We start from the raw sequence: 23878 nt of genomic DNA, 5'->3' as shown, positions 1-23878 counted from the left end.
TCCTCACAGAAGTAGAGAGCAAAACAAAATCTAACAGAAACAGTCTAGAAAAAGTAAAATTTGAATTTAGAAACAAATTACATTTTAGTTGAAAGCAGCAGGATTTTCCCTCATCTCAATATGCAATTAAGAGTGGAAAACATTTTTTTTTTGGTTGCAAATAAAAGCAATCTGGAATCTGATATGTATGAAGAGGAAATTATGTATGCTGGTTTGAATCTGTGAAGCGACATAAAAGTGTCTATAATTCTTATGAATCAAGTAATCATGTTTTGGGAAAGTGAAGGGTGTATGATAAACAGATATGTGCTGCATCTCTGAATTCAGATAAAACTGATATGATTTTCTATCACCATTGTCATCTGATGGCCATTATTACAATGGATCAAGTACCTAATTACACATGACATTTTTAGGCCCTATTAAAAATGATTTATCAAAAAGAGTCTGTGTTCTGAGATCTAAAGCATAATCTCATGACCTTAAGTTCATTTAGGACTTGATAATTTGGAATCAAACACAATCCACTTTATCAAGTGTTTTCTGAGCATATGCATGACACTGCTGGGGTTGTGGGAAGTCTGCAATGATAAGTTAGACACTACTGTCCTCTAGGAGGAAGGAAGCAGCACATGTTCACTAAATGCCTATTTGTCCTGTGCCAGGCACTGTGCTCAGCTGCATGCTAGGTCTTCATTTTATATGTTGTCTTATAATCTAGTTGGGAAAGCAGGTGCATATCCCAATGACTCTAATACCAGCTAAGCTCTGATAAGTAAAATACTAGATCTGGGGAAACTCCTTGCACTGGGTGAAATCTAAGCTGAACTTTGACAGATGGGCAGAATAATCATGTTTTTTTTCAATATTTGGATTTTTTATTTTGTAACCCTTGAATGTTCAATATACCATCATGGATATAAATACAGCATATTGGACAGTATAATTTAGCCAAAACAATTGAGAATATTTCAGCACAAAGCAGAAATAATGACCTTAACCATACCTGAATCATATGTGCAATTTAAATCAATAATAAATATCCAGTATGACTATAAATAAAATGTTAATGATAAACGATTTCCTATTAAATACCAGTCAGCTTTTATATATCTATTTCTCACATAAATAGGTTGGTTTTGGCAGTCTTTCTTCTAAAAGACATTGATTCCAGGTTTTTACAATTAAAAATAATAGCGAAATAAACATTCTTTACACATCTCCTTGAGTACACATGTCAAGAATTCCTCTAGAAGATCACATCCAGAGACTAGGTTAGTGCGTAAGCAAATATTTTTTGAGTACCTTCTCTGGTCCAGGGCTTAGGGAAAAGGAAAGTGTCCTGCTTTCATGGAGCTTATAATCTACTAAAGGATCTAAGAATGACAGAAGAAAATGAAGATATTATTTTATTCTTTCCTTTGCAAATTGATTATATTTTTGCAAATTGATGCTGTAAAACCGTATTTTTAATAGGCCCACCCAAGTGCACTGAAAACTATTAAGGCAAACTACTTATCTCGTTATATGGGACCAAGAAGGCAAAATTGTTTGCTGTAACAAGTTTTAGTCTCTTGATATCAGATAGTGGCAATGTCACTGTGAAGTTCTTTTATTTAGTTTCTCAGTTCTAAATAAATGACTGAATCCATTGTATCTTGGCTAAAATGCTTCAAAAGAATTCATGTGTAGACACAGAAAGACACTGGATTTTTCAGTATTGAATATGTTTAGAAAAGATTCTTTGATTTTGGGTTGACTGTCTATGGTTGGTGAGTGTGGGATGAGGCATGAGACCCTAAAGCACAAGCTCAGGTGCCAGTGGCTATTCTTTATCCCCCTTCTATGAGAGTAGATGTCAAGGGTGGTTCTCAGAGAAGGGAAGGCAGACTCCTGGGTTAGGCAGACCCTTGTTTATGCAGAACTTTTGTTGCATATGAATCTTGAAATGAATAGGATATGTAAGGCTGAGGGAGGGCTGGCTCTCTCTGCATGTCAGAGACATGGTTGTTCTTCTCTGGAGAAAGCAGGCATCTCTCTACTATGTAGTCATCTGAGGGAGGGTATGTCAGAGACCAGACCGTAATCAGTAAGCATTCATTTTTATATGTTGCTATATTTAATTCTTCCTTTTCCCATAAATTCTTTTTTATTGTGAAAAAAATCAAACCTAATAAAAAATGTTTAGATCTTTTGACTAGATTTAACAACTGCTAATATATTGCCACATTTGCTTTCTCTATCTTTGTCTTTCTCAGCATCTACTGGGCTGTGTTTTTACAAGAGGCAGAGTTACTATATTGTATTTATATATATATGTGTGTGTGTGTGTGTGTGTGTGTCTCATATGTTCTGTTTCTCTAGAGAATCCTGATTAATATATATGTGGGTATACACATTTGTATGTATACATAGATATAGATATATAATATTGAGAGAGAGATATTTTAAGGAATTGGCTTATATGATTATGGAGGTTGGCAAGTTCAAAATCTGCAGGGTAGGCAGGCTGGCTGGAGACCCAGGGAAGAGTTGAGATGTTGAAGCCCAAGGTAGTCTTCTGGTGGAATTCCTCCTTCTCCTGGGGATGTCAGACTTTTTCTATTAAGTCCTTGACCTGACTGAATGAAACCTGCATACATTATGGAGGCTAATCTGCTTTACTCAAAGTCTACTGATTTAGATGTTAACCTCATCTAAAAAAAACACATAAAAACATCTGGACTAGTGGTCTAAGCCAAGTTGACACAAAAATTAACCATCACATGCATCAAAAAGGCAAGGTGGGAGAGCTCTCTCTCTCTTTCTCTCTCCTCACATTCCCCCTTTGCCTTTTTCTTTGTCTTGCTTGTGCTCAGACACAGTGACTTTTAACCTCTTATACTCCATTTGGCCAACCTCCTTGAACAACTACTTCAAAGGAAGGGGACTTTTCATTCTGGACTTATCCTTCTGTGATTGGGTGACAACTTCAGGGATATGAGATGCCGAAGGTGTGGGTTCTAGTGGGAGCTAATAGGCCTCCATTTGTCTTTGTTTTATGTGGTAAACCTTAGAATAGAAATTTACTAAGGACCTCTGTGCTTTGGGAGTTATGAGATAAAACTGCTATTTTTTTTTCCTATTTAGCTCCTCTGTCTATTCCCTATCAGCTAGAACTTGGGGATATATAGACAAAGGCTGATTAATTTAAACTTAATTCCACAAAGGGGTGGATTTCAACTAATCATTGCTGTGAAGAATCTGATGCTCATGTTTTTAGCTTTTCTGAATTTTCTATAGAATATATTTCTTTAATAATCAGAAGATTTTAAAAATCCCCAAACTTAATTTTGTGTTAGTGTAGGAAACCTGATGTTTTAGTTTTTTATTGTTGCCGTAACAAATTACTGCAAGCTTAGTGGCTTAAAAACAATATAAATTAATTATCTCACATTTCTGTAGGTCAGAGAAGTCTAAATTGGCTTGGATAATTTCTCAGCTCCTGGTTTTACAAGGCAGAAATTAAGGTGTAGGCAGGCCTGCATTCCTTTCAAGCCACAGGGATGAATCTGGCCTAAGCTCACTCAGGTTGTTGACTGAATTTGGGTCCTTGTGGTTGTAGACCAAGAGGTTCCTGATTCCTAAATAGCTGTTGGCCAGAAGTTGTTCTCAGCTGTTAGAAGTCTCCTTCATGTATTCCTTGTCTAGTTACCTCCACCTCTATCTTCAAAGCTAGCAAAATTGGGTCAAGTCCTTGTTAGGCTTTGAGTTTCTCTTACCTTCCCTCCTGCCTCATCTCTCTGATGGTCTCTTTTGCCTTCATTTTTGGCTTTTAAGAGCTCATGTAATTACATTAGGCCTACCCACAGAATCCAGAATAACCTCTTTATTTTAAGGTCAGCTGATTAGCATCCTTAATTCCATCTAGATTAGTGTTTGATTGACTAACCAGGGAGAAGAATCTTGGGGAAACTTCATTAGAATTCTGCCTAACACACCAGAGTCCCAGCACTTCTTTCTTGATGGAACCTGAAGAGTTCTTTTCCTGACTGAATTTGCCAAAGCTTACCCTAGCAATTGCTAGGTAAGCAATTGCTACTAGGGTAAGCTTTTACCAATGTAGCAATTAAAAAGTAGTAGTTTCAGGCAAGTATCTAGAAGGCTCAAAGAGTTTTGCTCCTTAAGTTTGTGGGGCAAGGTTTTTTGACTGAAGAGAAGAATTTGTTTCAAATTTGACATTCTCCAACATTTCACACATATCTGAATTGCAACTGTCTTTCAAAGACCATGGCTTACTCTACTGCCACCACCTGCCCTTTTTACTTCTGTACTATGACCAGTTTGGTCTTATCATCAGTTACTGTTCATCTTCTGTCTGATTGTCAGGTTATTGCCAAACACTGGTGCATTTCCATCTTAGCTGCTGGCACCTTTAGGATCTTCTTCATTGGCTTCTTATGCTTCTCTGATGCATGGATTTTTCCCAAGTCCTCTATGTCCTCAGTGTCCTCAAGTTCTTTCAGTAACACCATTCTTTGAAGGAATTCATCTGATCCCATCCCAGGATGTTCTTCCCTCACTTCAATTTGGATGATATCCTGTGCCCATGTTCTCTTCCTATGTGTGCTGTACCAGCTCATGAGTAGCTGTGCCTTTAGGGGAAGAGTGGGCACTGTAGACTCTAGCAAAGGGTATGCCTAAGAAATGATCTAAGTGGGGAAGCAGAATTTAGGGCAAAATGGGGCAGACAAAACCTCACTGAGGACACCTGAATCATAAAATGCCAGGTAGGGCCAGTGGTTGCATAGATATGAGTCTTTTAATCTGATTTCAAATACTCAGTCTAGGACTGTGTTCTACCATCCCTATAACCATGTGTACTTGCCAGCAACATAGCCTGGCTTTGGCTTCAGATGATCTTTGAGCTTTGGTACAGGAAGTTAGTGATGCCTGGCTTCCTTAAAAGAGAATAAAATCATGTCCTTTGCAGCAACATGGATGTAGCTGGAGGCCATAATCCTAAGCAAATTAACACAGGAACAGAAAACCAAATACCACATGTTCTCACTTAGAAGTGGGAGTCATAAACTTTTTAATGGGTTCTTTCTAAGGTCTAGTCTCTAACACCTTTCAAAAATTCAATAACATTCACAAAATCAAATTTTGACATTAAGCCAGCAGCAAAGATTACCAAAGGGGACATTCAATGGGCTCAGCAGTGTCCACTCCTATGGCTAATTCACATGGTTGACACAGGAACTCTAGACACTAAAGCTTAGTTGTGGACATATTTTTATTTATTCACTATTTCATTCAACAAAGAGTTATTAAATATTCCTCTGTAAAAGGCACTGCCTCAGGCACTACGGATCCACTGAGCAAGAAAGAGGAGTCCCTGCCAGCACAGAGTTTATAATCTGGCAAGGGAGAGAAGCATCAGGTGACTAATTACACAAGTCATTATTTAACTTGTTTGTGATATGTGCTGTGAAGGAGACATCCAGTGAACCCTGAGAGAGTGTAATTGGAGGATTTGTCCAGATTATGAAGGACAGCTTTCTTAAAAAAAAAAAGCTGGTAACTAACCTGCACATTGTGCACATGTACCCTAAAACTGAAAATGTAATAATAATAAAAAAAAAAAAAAAAAAAGAAAGCTGTCCTTCAGAGAGAAAGGCTAGTGCTGGGCCTGAAGGATCCCGAGAACAAGTTATCTCTGCAAGTTGAGGCAGAGGGGAAGAGTCCAGCTGGTGGCTGTAGCAGCTGCCAAGGCCCTAAGGTGGTTAGGAACAGGGTTAGTTAGAAAAAACTGGGAGACGTTCCAGTGGAGTATGGAGAGCACGTTGCAGTGCAGTGTGGATGTGCTGAGCTTAAGCGGTATCACAGTCATTGAATGGAACATAATTGCGTAAATGTGACCTTTGCATTCACATTTCTTGTTTTCATTTTCTGTTTTTAGTTAGCTCTTTATTCCACCTTCTTCTGAATAGGGTTTAAAATAGACACAATTTATGAACATGCCATATGAATAGTTGACAATAAGAAACTTGAGTGAGGAAACAATGAAGATAATTTAGATAAGCATTTTTAAAAACCAGCCATTTAAAAAAAATTCAGGTGCCAAGATAGCATTTTATTTAATAACACCAGGCCCATTCTGTGGGATACAGGGCAGAAAAATTTAAACCAATAACATCATAAATACTAAAATGCATCATGAAAGCCTGTCAGGGAATATTGATGTAAACCCCGTGAAAGCATTGAGCGTGCAGAGTAATAACTGTATGATCCTCCTAAGCTCCATTAGAAATCAATCTTTGCTTATAAATGGAAAACACTTTCCAGTGTTTCTAGTCCAATTTCATTTGGGAAGAGAAAGAACCTATGCATCACTTTGGAGCCCTCGCTCGAGTCCTGAATGTGTGTGAAAGCCTGGAACTCTGTTCTGTGGCCATTCTAGGCTCTGTGTGATAGTTCATATCAAATGTCATCATTGAAAAGCTGCTGTATGTTTTCAAATTATTTTAAAGATGTGAAACACCATGATGTTAAAGATGCAGGATACAAAACTGTAGAGTATGATATCCATTTATAACATGTGGGTGGGCTGAGTTTCTCTGGCATTCACTAGTGTATGAGTATAAATGAGGTCTCATTACTGATTATGTACAAAATTTTACTGTTTATTCTCTCTATTTGCATAGTCAATCTCAGCATTTATGACGGAGAGGCCCTGAAGTTGTCTTATGTAAACTTTACAATGAGTTCTATCAGTTTCCTTTACTTCAGGATATCTTTGTTGGTATCTAGGGCCCACAGAGTCCAGGGAGCTTAGTGTGTATTCAAGTTAGGACTATATGTATCTAAATCCAACTGTATACATGAAATTATTAGAAGAAAATATAACAACTGTTCTCTCCAGGTGGTGAGACTATGGATAACTTATTTTTTGTATGTTTTTATATTTTCCAAATTATTTTCAATGAGTCTGTTTTACTTTTAAAGAAAGACCTGTTAAAGAAAGAGGAGAAAGAGAAAGAGAAGAAGGAAGGGGAATGGTAGGAAGAGAGGTAGAGAAGGATAGAGAGAGATTAAAAAAATACAGAAAGTAAATTTCATCCACTGGATCCATGAAATGATGTTATGAATTATGCTAAAAATGTGGCAGTCATAGCCTCTGTCCACAGTGGAAGCTACCAGTTGCAGAATGACATATTCACCTGCTTGGAGACTCTTGACTTGCTGGGAAGCTGAGGAACTAAGCATTTCTGCATATCATTCTTCAACTGAGAGGGATAAGCAAATCCTTTTGCTCCTGTGGTTCTACCTTTCCTGTCTGTAAAATGGAGGCATTGACCTAGTTCTAATAGATTTCTCGCAGCTCTGGTCACTTGATACCATAATTTTTAGCAATAAGAGGGGTTGTGCAGGAACATTTGCTGAAGTCTCATGGAGATGATGTGTGGCCTGAGGATGCCCAAGAATCTTAACTGTTCTAAGTAGAATGCAAGTGTGGTTTCGTCAAACACAAGCAACAGTGCATGTGAGATGAATGGTGTGGGTTTCCTGGAGGATGAGTGCAGACAGGCGGGACCAAGGAGACAGGTGGGACCAAGGAGAGCAGAGGAAGCTTAGCAGTGTTTATAAAAATGAAAGGGTAGGCAAGCAGACCATGAGAGCAGGAAGAGATTGGCATACCTGCATGCTTCTGGCCAGTCTCCTCTCTCTCTTGTTCAGCTCAGGAAAGATCCAACAATATGAGTGTATATGAATGACTCCCAGGCTGCCCCTTGTGAAGGAGCATTTATTGTATCTTAGCATGTCTAATTCTAATGATCCCCATAGTCTGTCTTTATTTTTCTAAAGAAATCTGAGAACAACTTAAAAAAAAAGAAATCAAATCAAAGTCTACTGTACCTTGTAGTATTAAAGACTGCCTTTCTAAACGTGAATTTCTGTAGACGTGGAAGTGTCAATATGACCTATGAAAGGATGGTTCAGGCATAGAGCTCCACGTGCCTAAGCAGTGAGCTTCTGGAATACTGATGCCTCAATGTTTTCTACTTCTAAGTTTGAGAAATATATTTTTGTTGTGGGTTGGTATTCTTTTCTCCTGATGCTAGTTATGCACAATCCTTGTCTAGTTTCCTTTTTTGGAATTTAATCAATAAAATAAAATATTACCAGCCATTTTTTCAAAAGATAATTCCTGTCTCCCCTGAAAATTCAATTTTCTTAAAAAATAGGCATCTTGCAAAGCTTTGGGAGCTTGCTGGGATTTGTCTGAGAACATTTTGCAGCTTTGTAGACAAGACAAGTATCTGAGTCTGGCCTCTATTCCATGTGCTCCTTTGGTGATCTATTCAGCTTAGCTCTCACCAACTCAGGGTGGCAACTTACAATAAAAAGCAAGAAGTTGAACAGAAAGAATATGAGGAATTCATTTCAACATTGAAAAGTACATAAATAATATAAGTGCTTTATTATTTATAGTGTATTCACATATAATATTTCATTTGAACAGTTTATATGTGCAGTTATATGTCCAGCACCAAGTGCGTGACTTAGTCATGCTTAGTGCACTGCACTAAGTGCTGGAGATACACAGGCAAGAAGACAAATACATGCTGTCTACATGGGGCTTGTAATCAAGTGTGAAAGATTGACTTTGAAGAAGTTCTTTGGTCCATGGTTGGAGAGTACTGTCTCAGAGAAAATAAAGAGTGTTTAGGGAGCATAAAACAATGAACCAGTAATAGCATATCAGTCAGGGTCCCGGCAGAATTCCACTCAAGTGATAAGGCAATCTACAGAATTCTCAACAGAGTTAAGGGAACCAGCAGTGGATGTTGAATCATTTAGGGACTAATTGTCATGGGGAGGCCTTTATATACCTCATCTGGTGAGAACTGGAGCCATTGAGAAGAGGAACACAGCCACTCCCAGAAGCACAAGGTAAGGCAGGGAGGGGGCAAGGGAAGAAATATCCTGACCTCTCTCTTTTCTTGCGCTGTTCTCCCTCAAGTGTTTGCCATCAGCCATTCCAGAGAGAACCAGAGGGTGAGGCAGGCTAAGCAAGGCAGGAGGTTTGTCTTAGCTTTCTGGGGCCCAGATCAGGGCAGGAAAGAAGAGAGAAGCATTGAGGAGGAGAGAAAAGAAATGGAGAGTCACCATTACAGAGTGCCTCCTTCTGAAACAAATGTTTTAACTTGAAATCTGAAGGACAAATAGGAACTGTCTGAGCTAGGAATGGGAAACACTGGAAATGTCATGTTTGAGTGTCCTGACACGAGAAAGAAAGACATGTTCAAGGAACCGAAAACACAGTAGGGAAAGGCTGGGGTGAAAAGAGCCAGGAAAGCTGTGGTATGAAGTGGAACAGCTTAATGATTCAGGGCTTTATCCCGAGGGAAACGGGAAACCACAGAAGGGCTTTGAGTGGAAAATGATCTAAATCAATTTCAAATTTTAAATGATTACTCTGGTTTCTATGTGGAGAACAGTTTGGAGGGACCAAGAATAAATCCAGTGAGATGAGCTGGGAAACTGTAAGTGAGAAATGGGAGAGATTAAGGGACAAAAAGAAGTGGATATGTTCAAGAGCTTTTAAGTGGAAAAATCATTAGGACTTGGGGGTTAAGTAGAAATGGATGGTATATGATGGGGAGTGGTCCAAGATGAATCCCAAGTGTTTGGTTGAGAAGTTGTATGCACGACAGTGCCATTTGCTGAAGTAGAAAACACGGGAAGCACGTTTGGGGTTGGAGGTAAGTTTTTATTACTGATGGGTGGAGATATCAGTAGAAAATTGGTTATGTGATTCTGGACCTCAGAAAGTGCCACTGAAAATATTGGGAATTGCTTATAAATGGCACTTGTCTTGTTTATGTTGCAGCCCACATACAGCCATTGTTACTGATGTTTCCCAATAGCTTATCTCAGTTCTTTACTTGTCTGAAAAAATAGTTTTTTCTAAAATATGAGCATATCTATGAGTGCATGTTTTTCCTGTGAGCATCATTCTTCATATCCTTCAGGAGAATGTTGAAGACTGCTATATTATGCAATGGAGACATGGAAAAATATTTCTCCAGGGCCTAATAAACTGGGTGATGGGCCCAAGAAAGAGACTAATATGAAGATAGTGTATATTAGTAGTATAGAGAATATATGTGCAAATAATTAAAGTTTGAGGTAGCCAAGAGTGCTATAAGGTAAAAGAGTGAATACTAGAGAAGTTCATAACAGTAAGAAACCATTCCCAGTGATATTGAAATGGGTCCTTAAGTAAATTAATAGACAAGTTTCATGTTATTAATATGTTGTTTATATTACTAGTATATTATTAATAGGGTTAGGGTAGTTTTGATTCAACCCTTGCTTATACTATCTTGACCAGTATAAACCAGGCAGAAACTGGTTTTCTCTCTTGTAACTTGTACTATAGTGCCCTGTACCTTAAAACTGTGCATTGCTTTACCAGATGTAGTGAAATACCTAGTTTCTAGAGACTTCACATTGGAATGAAGGAGGCAGGGGGAGGGAAGGGGTTGTGGATTAGCATGGATGCTGAGGAATTGTAGTAAGCATGGTTCATTTTCTTAGCCCATTTTTGTGTTACTGTAAAGGAATACCTGAAGTTGAATAATTTTTAAAGAAAAGAGGGTGGTTTATTTGGCTCATGGTTCTGCAGGCTGTACAATAAGCATAGTGCAGCGTCTGCTTCTGGTGAGGGCTTCAGGCTGTTTCTGCTCATGGTGGAAGGTGCGAAGGGGCCTGGAGTGTAGAGATCACATGGTGAGGCAGAGAAAGTGAGAGGGCGGGGAGTGAGGCATCAGGCCCCTTTTAGCAATCAGCTTTCCTGGGAGCTCATACAGGGAGAACTCTGTTACCTCCCTTCCCAGGGAGGGCATTGATCTATTCATAAGGGATCTCACTTGTGACCCAAACACCTCTCATTAGGCCTGCCTCCAACACTGGAAATGAAATTTTAACACGTGGTTTGGGGGACAAACATCCATACTATACCACTCATCTTTACCACTGTTCTAGAAAATAACTCAAGAAATGTGCTAGACATGGAGCTATGAAACCAAGATCTCACATCAGAGAGGGACTTGCTACCCAGCTGAGGGGAATATGGTTTGCAGACAACCCGCAATTAGCAGCTTCTTTAGGGTTGGCCTCATGTCAGCTGCAGAAAGCCACTTTCCCAAGGTCTTGCCTTTCTAGGGAAGCCCCCCATCTGATGAGTGAGCTCAATACAGGTCCATCCAGTGTGACCCAACACCTCTGAGTCATTCTCACTCCAGAGGTGACCACTAGGTTGGCTGAGGGTTTGTCAGGCCTGCATTATAGTTTAACTTCTTCCTGTATTCAGTCCTCCTTCCTCCCCTCTCCTTTGCCAGGTGCTGATCACTTAATTAACATCTTACACTCCAACTGCATTTTATACAACCCACCCTGTGTCAGTTGATAACAGGAGTGGTACCACAAGTCAGATAATAAGATGGGGGTTTGGAGCTGGATCATTATAGCCCAGCCAAAAATAAGAACCATATCACTGTTGGTAAGTTGGTAGTGCATTTCTAGTGAATTGTATCAGTGGAAGGGAATAGTAGCTGGTATTATATTTTATGTGTTTGTGACAGACACACACACACACACACACATTTTTGTCTATGGTTCCTGGCTCATATCTCCCATAGTCCTTGTTATAGTCTTGTGTTATAATATTGGAGTGCTTTAGGCCTAAGAAGCAGGCCTCAGGAAACAGAATCTCAGGACCCTAATCTAATTGTGGGTCCTAAGACCCTCACACTCTAGAGGAAAGAAAGCTGCACAAAGAGGCCAAAAAGGCCTTGCTGGGCTTAGGTCATATCCTTTTTGTCCAGTTACATTTCTACATGGCTGTACATGGTTCAATCATGGAAAACCTATGAAGTCTCCATAGAAGGCACAAAGGACAGGCTTTGGGAGCTTCTGGATACCTGAACACATGGATGTTCCTGGAGAGTGTTGTAACCAGGGAGAGCATAGAAGCTCTGGGCCCCTTCCCCCATACCTCACTCTATGCATCTCTTCAACTATTCTTTGCAATGTCCTTTATAATAAACCAGTAAACATAAGTGTTCCTCTAAGTTTTGTCAGCCACTCCAGCAAATTAATTGAACCCAAAGAGTGAGTGGTGGAAAGCCCAACTTAAAGCTGGTTGGTCAGAAGTTTCAGAGGTTCAGACTTGCAACTTGTATCTGAAGTGGCAGGGCAATAGGGGACTGAGGTCTCAACCTGTGGAATATGATGCTATCTCCAGGTAAACAGTGTCAGAATTGAATTGGAGGATACCCAACTTGTATCCCCAGTTAGTGGGGGAAAACCCCCACCCATTTGGTCACAGAAGTCTTCTGTGTTGTTTGTTGTGCTGGTGTTAGAGCAGAGAAAAAACAGGGTTTGTGTTTTTTCCAAACAGTGACATACAGGATAAATACTAGCTCTAATAAAGATAATTGAACTCAATGGTTTTGATAAGTGGAACTTATTTCTTATTTATAAGAAATAAATGAGGGTAAGCAGCATACAACTAAAAGCCAGATATAAACTCCAGAGGCAAGTTTTGGTTTTATAAATAAGACACTGTTATTTTCTGAAAAAGAGATTGAAGAAAGCTAAGGATCAAGACTAGAATTTATAGTGGCTGAACTTCAAAATGATTAACCTTCCACCAAACGCAGATTGTTAAGCAAAGGTTAGAACTCGTGGGGAAAACCAGAGACTTCGACATGGAAGGTAAGAACAATGAGTGGATGCTCCCAAATGTTTTGATTTTCCAGACTCCTTAAATCCTCTGACCCTTCAGAAGTGTTCCATACCTGCATGTTAAAAACCAACACAATGACATGCTGGAAAAAAAAATGAAAACTCTCACAAAAGAACAGGTGCTCATCACAGGATCTGCTCCCTTCTCCCCTCCTGTCCACTACACCTATAACTAGGGTAAATTTCCAGCATATTTCAGTGAGGGCTATGCTGGGCCTAACAAGAGAGTAAAGGGAGTATACCCTAGAGGAGATAAAGATCTAGCCAGCATGTTCTGGCAGGAGCCATGGGTATATGTGTGAGATTGGGTCCTGAGGGTGCTTAATCAAGGAGACTAGAACATAAGATCAGAGAAGGAAACATTCTACCAAGTTACAGAATTTCACATTTTGGCAAGGAGCTCAAGAAATGATGCAAAATCATGATTAGGATGGTTCTAGAAGCACAGAAAAAAATCATAGCTTACACTAAACAAAGTTGAAATGCCACAATCGTATAGGAGATAGTAGAGGAAGGAATTAAAAGGTTTCAGGTTTTGGATATGCTAGAGTGGATATCATGTGGCCAGAAGTCCCACAAGATGGTTACGTTCCACAAGACCCAGAGGGCACACCATTTACCAAGGCCGTGAAAGTATGCTGGTGAGGGGACACTAATATCACTAAAACTTTCAGTGGCAATTGTCCTCTACAGGCCAGGCTGACAGTAGAAGACGTTACAGAACTTAGCATGCGGATACAAGTGGGAATGACAAAATTCTAACACAATAAAGAGCAGGTGGCAACATTTAACTGCCAGAAAAAGAGGGTTACAATGACCATAACAACTGGCAAGGTGGACTGTAAGCCAAGGAGGTCTGACTTTCAGAGAATTATGGAGATGATTAACAGTTTACAGTGTCTCTAGATGGGCAACCAACAAGGATGTTGGTCTGTGTGAGAAGAAATAATAGATGCTTGCCCTAGTAAAAAGTCACAATCTCACATCCAATTTTCAGACCTGAGCCGGTTTTCAGATCCAGAGCCCACTGACTAAAGAGCTGGGTCTTGGGAGATGCACACAAGTCATAAGGCTGTGTGAGTACAGCAATTATCCTTTACGAGATGAAAGTGCTGCAAATGGGATCAATAGGCATAATCAAGCTGTATGGGCAGGTAGCTCAGGCTCCCACAGCATCCACCATTGTTGCACCAGCACCTTTCTTCAGTTCATGTTTAGAGCTGTATTTGGTCTTCCAATCAAACACCTAAAGGAGAAAGGAAGTCTGAACTTGCTTTACGGGATGGGTCAGCATGGTATATGAAGTCAAGCTGAAAATGGAGAGCAGCTATACTAAAGCCCAATCCGAGGTGGGTTCAAAAGACAATGGTGAAGGAAAGTTTCACCCAATGGGTAGAACTTCTGATGGTGTACCTGGTCACCCAGTATTTGTGGAAAGAGAAGTGGCTTGGATTTGAGCATATGTGGACTCATGGTCACTGGCAATTGGCCTGGCTGGAAATGAAAACATTAAAAGATCGAGGACAAGGAAGTTTGGTTTAGAAAAATGTAGATGTACATATGGGAGTAGATATGAAGTATTAAAGATCTTTGTATCACATGTTATCTAACAGAGAACATCCACCATGAAAGAAGCACTAGTCTGACAAGGATACAAAATGGCTTAGACAGAGGATGTCAGCCAGCTTCCATCATCAGCTACCCAGTGTTGTCACAATGGGCAAGTGAAAAATGTGGCAATGTAGCAGGGATGGAGGTTATGTTCCAGCCCAACAGCGTAGGCTTATACTTCTAACACTGATCTAGATACTTCTGCCTCTTACTGTCCAACCAGAAACAGAGACTAATGCTGAGACCCTTAGATGGCACCATTCACAAGATCAATCAGCCTTTTGATGGAAAATTGACTATACAAGGTCCCTTTTATCCTGGAAGGGCCAGTGATTTGCTTTTGGGAATATATACCTATCCTGATGTGATGGTTAATATTAGGTGTCAATTTGACTGGACTGAGGGATGCCTATGTGGCTGATAAAGTATTGTTTCTTGGTGTTTCTGTGAGAGTGTTGCCAGAGGAGATTGACACTGAGTTGGTGGACTGGGAGAGGAGACCCACTGTCACTGTGGGTGGGCATCATCCAGTCGGTTGCCAATGTGGCTGGAACAAAGCAGGCAGAAGAAGTGGGGGATAAGCTTGCTTGCTGAGGCTTTTTGGCCCTCTCTTTCTTCCCATGCTGGATTCTTCCTCTCCTCCTGCCCTTGGATATCAGACTCCAGCTTCTTCAGCCTTTGGACTCTGAGACTTACACCAGCAGCTTCCCTGGGACTCTTGAGCCTTTGGCTACAGACCGATGGCTGCACCACTGTCTTCCTTGGTTTTGAGGCTTTTAGAATTTGACTGAGCCACTACCGGGTTCTCTTTCTTCAGCTGCTGATGGCCTATATTGGGACTTCACTCATGTGAGCCAGTTCTCCCTAATAAACTCCCTTTTATATGTACATATATCTTATTGGTCTGTCCTTCCAGAGAACCTTAATACACCCAGAAGTGGATTTGTCATTTCTGCTTGCAGGACTTCAGCCAACACCTATCCAAGTGTTTATGCAGTATTTGATCAGGTATATATATACACCAGATATAGACCAGGGGTCCCTCTCTACAGCAAAGAAAGTGTAAGAGTGGGCCTATGACCACAGGATCATCTGGTAATATCCCATGCCACAACACCCATAAGTTGCTATTCTGAAGGGGCATTGAAACACTTGCTGAAGGCATAGTTGAAGTGTCATATCAGAGGGGCAGCATCTGATTTGCAGTATAGGCACAGAATCAGATCTCGATATGGTACTGGGTTTCAAGACTAGGACCAAGAAACGTAAGCAGTAGTGGTTGCACTTAACTATCACTCCCAATGATTCACTGGAGGTCTTTATGCTTCTCATTCCTACACCTCTGTGCTTTGAAGGGATAAAAGTCTTGGTTTCTAACAATGGAACACTTTTGCCAGGGAACCCAGCAAGAGTCTCATTGAATTCTATGCTTTGGCTCTTGCCAGGGCACTTTGGGTTTCATGTGTCCAGGGACTAGCAGGCAAGATGAGAAGTCACTCTCTTGGTGAAGGTAATTAAGACTGATTATTAGGGAAGAAAAAGGGACGTGGAGGAATATGTATAGAATCTAGGTGGTCCAATTTAGGTGCCTTTTGTCACTCTTTTGCTAATTGTGACTGAATATTTAATAAGCAAATCTGGAGTAAGTAGATAAGGGTTACCTCTCAAGGTCTGAGTCACACCATGTAGTAAGCCATCATGGCCAACAGAGGTGCTCTTGAAGCTAAGAGGAATCTAGAATGGATAGTGAAGGAGAGACTTGCGGCCCTGAGACCAGCTAGACTAGTGAGATCTGTGGTTAGTCCCGCTTCTAAAATTCTCCCAAGAAGAGACTTCCATCAAAATTTTTGAGGAGCAAAATTCTGGAGGTCCATCTAAATTCTGAATACATATGGAACCGAAGTGAGATAAAGTGTGAACTGTGGTAGACATAGCTAAGTGCCACCAAGATCACCTTTCAAGGAGGGACTTGCTCCCCAGCTATAGGAAATGTGGTCAGCAGATAGCCTCCTGATGGCTGCTCTTTTTTTTTCCTTTCTTTTCTATTTATTTATTTATTTTTGAGATAGAATCTCACCCGTCACCCAGGCTGGAGTGCAGTGGTGTGATCTTGGCTCACTGCAACCTTCGCCTCCCAGATTCAAGCAATTGTCATGCCTCAGCTACCAGGTAGCTGGAATTACAGGTGTGTGCCACCACGCCCAGCTAATTTTTTTTGTATTTTTAGTAGAGATGAAGTTTCGCTATGTTGGCCAGGCTGGTCTTGAACTCCTGGCCTCGCTCAAGTGATCCTCCCACCTCAGCTTCCCAAAGTGCTGGGATTACAGGCGTGAGTCACTGGGCCCAGCTGACATATGCACTTTTCTATATTGTATCTTGTAATTTAATTTTTTTAAGTTTTAAGAAAACATTAAAAATAAAAAAGATAAATAGTCTCTCATACAGGAGAATTTCAAATAGTTTATGGAGATAATCCCTCCTCAAGGAGAAGGAGTGTAACCGCCCACTCCTTTGGTGTTGGCTGTGCATAGTGACTCCCTTCCAAAGGGTACAGTATGGAAAGGGGGGTAAGAAGTAACTTTACAGTGAAGAGACCTGACACGCACTACCTCAGCCAGGTGATCAAGGTCAACATCCACACCTGTAAGTCATATTGATAGGATGTAACCTTGATATGATGTGACAAGAATGGCACCTAACCTCCAAGGTCTTCCTACCAACAAACCGTAACCCCAGGCTTACCAGAAGAAAAACATCAGGCACATTCCAACAGTGGGCATCCTACAAAATATCTGACCAGTACTCCTGAAAATTGTCAAGGTCATCAAAAACAAGGATATCCTGAGAAACTGTCACAGCCAAGAGGAGTCCAAAGAGACATGATGACTAAATGTCATGTGATATCCAATGGGTCCTGGAACAGGAAAAGGACATTAGGTAAAACCCAAGGAAATCTAAGTAAACCATGGACTTTAGTTAATTAGAGAGAGAGACAGACAGACAGAGAAAGAAAGAGTCCATTTTCTATAAAACTGAGCCTAACCTCAAGCCTTAATCTTTTTCTTTTTTTTTTTATCATACTTTAAGTACTAGGGTACATGTGCACAACGTGCAGGTTTGTTGCATATGTATACATGTGCCATGATGGTGTGCTGCACCCATTAACTCATCATTTATATTAGGTGTATCTCCTAATGCTATCCCTCCCCCCTCCCCCCACCCCACAACAGGCCCTGGTGTGTGATGTTCCCCTTCCTGTGTCCATGTGTTCTCATTGTTCAATTCCCACCTATGAGTGAGAACATGCGGTGTTTGGTTTTCTGTCCTTGCAATAGTTTGCTGAGAATGATGGTTTCCAGCTTCATCCATGTCCCTACGAAGGACATGAACTCATCATTTTTTATGGTTGCATAGTATTCCATGGTGTATATGTGCCACATTTTCTTAATCTAGTCTATCATTGATGGACATTTGGGTTGGTTCCAAGTCTTTGCTATTGTGAATAGTACCGCAATAAACATACGTGTGCATGTGTCTTTATAGCAGCATGATTTATAATCCTTTGGGTATACACCTAGTAATGGGATTGCTGGGTCAAATGTATTTCTAGTTCTAGATCCTTGAGGAATCACCACACTGTCTTCCACAATGGTTGAACTAGTTTACACTCCCACCAACAGTGTAAAAGCATTCCTATTTCCCTACATCCTCTCCAGCACTTGTTGTTTCCTGACTTTTTAATGATCACCATTCTAACTGGTGTGAGATGATGTCTCATTGTGGTTTTGATTTGCATTTCTCTGATGGCCAGTGATGATGAGCATTTTTTCATGTGTCTGTTGGCTGCATAAATGTCTTCTTTTGAGAAATGTCTGTTCATATCCTTCACTCACTTTTTGATGGGGTTGTTTGAATTTTTCTTGTAAATTTGTTTAAGTTATTTGTAGATTCTGGATAGTAGCCCTTTGTCAGATGGGTAGACTGCAAAAATTTTCTCCCATTCTGTAAGTTGCCTGTTCACTCTGATGGTAGTTTCTTTTGCTGTGTAGAAGCTCTTTCATTTAATTAGATCCCATTTGTCAATTTTGGCTTTTGTTGCCATTGCTTTTGGTGTTTTAGACATGAAGTCCTTGCCCATGCCTATGTCCTGAATGGTATTGCCTAGGTTTTTTTCTAGGGTTTTCATAGTTCTAGGTCTAACATTTAAGTCTTTAATCCATCTTGAATTAATTTTTGTATAAGGTATAAGCTGGCTGCTCTTTCAAGATCTGCCTCTACTCCAGACAGCCACCTCCCCTCAGGTCAGGTATTTCCAGGGCATCTTACAACCAGTTACTAGCAAGGCAGGGGTACAAAGGCATGTCGAATTTGGCTGCATGTTGCAGGACAACTTTGATGAGCAACTGTTGATTCAGAACTCCCTGCTAGGCTAGTCAAGCCTTTGTCAGGCTTGCAATTTGGCTCTCCTTCTGCCAATCTGCCTCCTCTCCTTCCTTTCACAGGTAGTGTGATATATATCTTATCCCTGATACACATCTCTTGTCTAATCCTGTTTATGCATCTGCTTTCAGAGAACCCAACCTGTGATTACAAAGTTCATGCTCAAAGTTAATATAGAGTTTTTCCTGTCCCAGGCACTTTGAGAGCCGCAGGTTACCCTGCAGACATGACCAGGTCCAGGAAGACCGCACACAACCAGTCCTGAAAATGGCACAGAAATGGTGTCAAGAAGCCACAATTACAAAGATATGAATCTCTTAATGGGGCGTAACATGCACTTTGTCAGGAAGCACAAGAAGAAGAGACTGGAGAAGATGTAGGCCAACAATGCAAGACCATCACTGCGCATGCCAAGGCTGTCAAGGCCCTCATAAAGTTCAAGGAGGTTAAGCCCAAGATGTCAAAGGGCATCAGTCCCAAGCTTGATGGACTTGCTTACACTGCCCATCCCAAGCTTGGGAAGTATATTTGTGTCTACCTTGCTAAGTGGATCTACTGGCCAGAGGCCAAGGCCAAGGATCAAACCAAGGCCCAGGCTGTGGCTTTAGCTTCAGCTGCAGCTGCAGTCTCAGCTCAGGCTCCCAAAGGTGTCCAGGCCCCCATAGAGCCTCTCTGTCAACATGAGGACAGAAGGACAGATGTGATCACTGGGCTGCTGTCTGGATGGAGCTTGTGTCCTTCCATGCTATTTGTATGAATAAACCTGAGGCAAGAAAAAAACCCCCAAATAAACACAAAGTTAATATTGAACATCCCAATTGATAAACTGGACAATTGATCAAATGTACAATTCTTTGTAAAATTTGTATATTCTTTGGCTCAAATAATTAGCAATTCTTTTAGAGCCTACCTCAGCCTTTATTATTCAGGGATTTTATTTGTCATCACTCTTCAGTTGCTACTGCTGTGTTGTAATTGGAGTTATGATTCTTTAGAAAAAGTTTTTGCTAGAATTTTTTGGTTATCTTTAATATATCTGTTACCTACCTATACCTTTAATATATCTGTTACAATTACCTGGTATTGTGAAGGATTGCTGTAAGTAGGCTTACCCAATGATGAGTCATTCATGCTTGAATTTAAAAGAAAGAGAAATGTGAAGATTCTGAGGTGCTGCTGTTTGGTGTGCAGATTTTTATGATGAAGTAATTGGAAAGTTGGGGGTTTAGAGCCAGTATAAATCTGTCTGAAGTGATGCCTTCTTTGAAGAGTTCTTCACAGTACTATTTTCATTTCATAGAGCTTTCTTTTCGGCTCAGTATTTTTTGCTGCATTTTCTAACAGTCTAAGAATGACAGTGAACAATGCTATTTTTAAAAACTTTGTATTTGGAAATAGTTTTACACTCATAGAAATGTTGCAAGAATAAGACTAGTACAAAGAATACCTGATCATTTACCCAGACTCAACTATTGCTAACATTTTACTCCATGTGCTCTGAGTACTCTCACTGTCTTTCACTACCTTCCTATTATGTGTGCGTGTGTGTTTGTGTGTGTGTGTATTTGTGTGTGTGTACATACATACACACACATAATAATTTTTTCTTAACCATTTAAGAATAAGTTACATCCTTCATGGTTCTCTTACCCTAAGTATTTCCATGTTATGTTTAAGAATAAAGATATTGTTTTTCATAAAAACAGTATAGCTGCTAACTTGAGGAAATTCACCATTAATGCAATACTCTTACATAACCTATCATCCACATTTAAAGTTTATCATTTGATCTAATAATGTCTTTCTAGCACTTTTCTCCTGGTACAGAATTCAGCTTAGGATCATTTATTACATTGAGTTATCATGTTTTCTGTTAGGCTCTTTGTGTGTGTATGTGTAATCAGGTACATTGTTTTTTTAAAATATTTAATTGAGAAGATACTGAATATATTCGAGGCATGTGATGTGATTATTTCTTTTACATCTACATTGTGTAGTGATAACCAAAATCAAATTAATTAACACATCTATCACTACCCATGCTGCACATAGGTCCCCAGAACTTGTTCATCTTATAGTAAAGTTTATATCCTTTGACCAACATGTCTCCATTTCTCTTACCTCCTAGCCTCTGGTAACCACTGTTCTACTTTCTACTTCTAAGTTCAATCTTTTTAGATTCCACACACAAGCGATATTATACAGTTTAAACAAAAACAGCCCTTGTCTTTTATGACATCAACATTTTTGAAGAATATAGTATTTTATAAAATAGAATGTTTCTCATTTTGGGCTTGTCTGAAGATTTCTTGTGATTGTATTCAGACTGTTCATTCTTGGCTGGAAAACAGCATAAGTGATGTGGTGTCACATTCAGGGCATTACATCCTGAGCTGAGGTGGGTGATGCCCATCAGCCCCATATTGGTGAGGTTAATTTTAAACCCAGTCAAAACATTGTCCAATTCTCTATTTTATAGACACCATTTCTTTCTTTGTAATTAACAAGCAACCTGGGAAGACACTTTAAGAACATCCAAATTTAATTTAAAAATTCCCTTTAGATTTAGTGTCCATTGATGATGCTTGCCAGCACCAACTGTAATGTGATGTTTGCAAACTGATCATTTGCTACCTCCAAGCACTCCTTCTACATTTTCCAGTCTGCACTTGGCATTTCACGTAAGCAAGAACTCACTCCTCTTTCCCAGTTGTCTGTATATCCTTTTCTGTTTACTAGATAAATGGGTTATGGATTTTAATTTTTTTCAAAGGTTTACAATTCATTACTATCCTTAATAATTTTAGTGCTCTAGTTATCACAAATATGACCAGTGGGAGCCACAGAGGGTTGACTCCCATGTCTTAGGACATGTGCCACCATTTTTTGAGTACTTCCTTACGTTTTGGAATAAGATATTCGAGATTGTTCTTATAACCCACATTGACCAAGTTCTGAAGTCAGCCATTTCTCTGAGGAGCCCTGGTGTTTTTGTAGTGGAGAATGGCATTAAAATCAAGATCTGGGTGCTAGGTGTGCTCATTGCTACTGGGGTGTCTTTGCTTCTAGTTTCTAGTGGACAAATTTAAATAATATATGCTTATATATACACATATACATATACACACCTAAATACATGCGCATACATACATGTATACACCAGCATGCATATACGCATATATAGGCATATACACATACATATGCATATTTTAGAAATCATAAATTTATACCAGTGCTGCTAATTTCAGTTCCTCCCCTCAGGATTCTTTTTTGCTTTTTCCGGTATTTTTATAGACCTTCTTCACAGTGAGAACCTTGGCTCTCGAGCACATCAATATATTTATTCTCTTGTTCATTCCTATAATGCATCTCAGGTAGTTTCAGAATTGCCTACTCCACACTACTACAAAAAACAAACCTACAAAAATAGTTCAGAATTTGTTTGTGGTTCCTTCTTCTCCCATCCTATTCCTCCCAAGACTGAGAGTGTACAGTAAAATACTGCAATCATAAATTACTTTTTAGTATTTTCTCCTTAATCCCTTTAGGTGTGATTGTTATTCATTTGAAATATTAATCATTTCTTTCAGTTTGCTTTCAGTTTTAGGTTTTTTACCCTTTCCCATTCTTGTTGATTTTTTTTTTTTTTTTGACAGAGTCTCAATCTGTCTCCAGGCTGGAGCACAGTGGCATGATGTTGGCTCACTGCAACCTCTACCTCCTGGGTTCAAGCGATTCTCCTGCCTCAGCCTCCTGAGTAACTCAGACTATAGGCATGCCACCATGCCCAGGTAATTTTTGTATTTTTAGTAGAGATGGGGTTTTACCATGTTGGCCAGGATGGTTTCAATCTGTTGAACTTGTAATCCACCTGCTTTGGCCTCCCAAAATGCTGGGATTACAGGTGTGAGCCACAGCACCTGGCCTGTTGATTTAAATTTTAAATATAAAAAATATTAACATTGTCCTGAAGGTCAAAACTATGCAAAAAGTATTTATCAGAGAAGTGTCTCTCCTTCCTGTATTCTTTATTTTTTATCTTTGAAAAGCTTATACCTTTTTTTTAAAAATTTTATTATTATTATACTTTAAGTTTTAGGGTACATGTCCACAATGTGCAGGTTTGTTACATATGTATACATGTGCCATGCTGGTGCGCTGCATCCACTAACTCCTCATCAAGCATTAGGTATATCTCCCAATGCTATCCCTCCCCCCTCCCCCCACCCCACAACAGTCCTCAGAGTGTGATGTTCCCCTTCCTGTGTCCATGTGTTCTCATTGTTCAATTCCCACCTATGAATGAGAATATGCGGTGTTTGGTTTTTTGTTCTTGTGGTAGTTTACTGAGAATGATGATTTCCAATTTCATCCATGTCCCTACAAAGGACATGAACTCATCATTTTTTACGGCTGCATAGTATTCCATGGTGTATATGTGCCACATTTTCTTCATCCAGTCTATCATTGATGGACATTTGGGTTGGTTCCAAGTCTTTGCTGTTGTGAATAATGCCGCAATAAACATACATGTGCATGTGTCTTTACAGCAGCATGATTTATAGTCCTTTGGGTATATACCCAGTAATGGGATGGCTGGATCAAATGGTATTTCTAGTTCTAGATCCCTGAGGAATCGCCACACTGACTTCCACAATGGTTGAACTAGTTTACAGTCCCACCAACAGTGTAAAAGTGTTCCTATTTCTCCACATCCTCTCCAGCACCTGTTGTTTCCTGACTTTTTAATGATTGCCATTCTAACTGGTGTGAGATGGTATCTCATTGTGGTTTTGATTTGCATTTCTCTGATGGCCAGTGATGGTGAGCATTTTTTCATGTGTTTTTTGGCTGCATAAATGTCTTCTTTTCAGAAGTGTCTGTTCATGTCCTTCGCCCACTTTTTGATGGGGTTGTTTGTTTTTTTTCTTGTAAATTTGTTTGAGTTCATTATAGATTCTGGATATTAGCCCTTTGTCAGATGAGTAGGTTGCGAAAATTTTCTCCCATTTTGTAGGTTGCCTGTTCA

This window comes from Pongo pygmaeus, chromosome 5, assembly GCF_028885625.2.
Source record: "Pongo pygmaeus isolate AG05252 chromosome 5, NHGRI_mPonPyg2-v2.0_pri, whole genome shotgun sequence".
NCBI lineage: Eukaryota > Metazoa > Chordata > Mammalia > Primates > Hominidae > Pongo > Pongo pygmaeus.
This window is presented reverse-complemented; position numbering follows the sequence as displayed.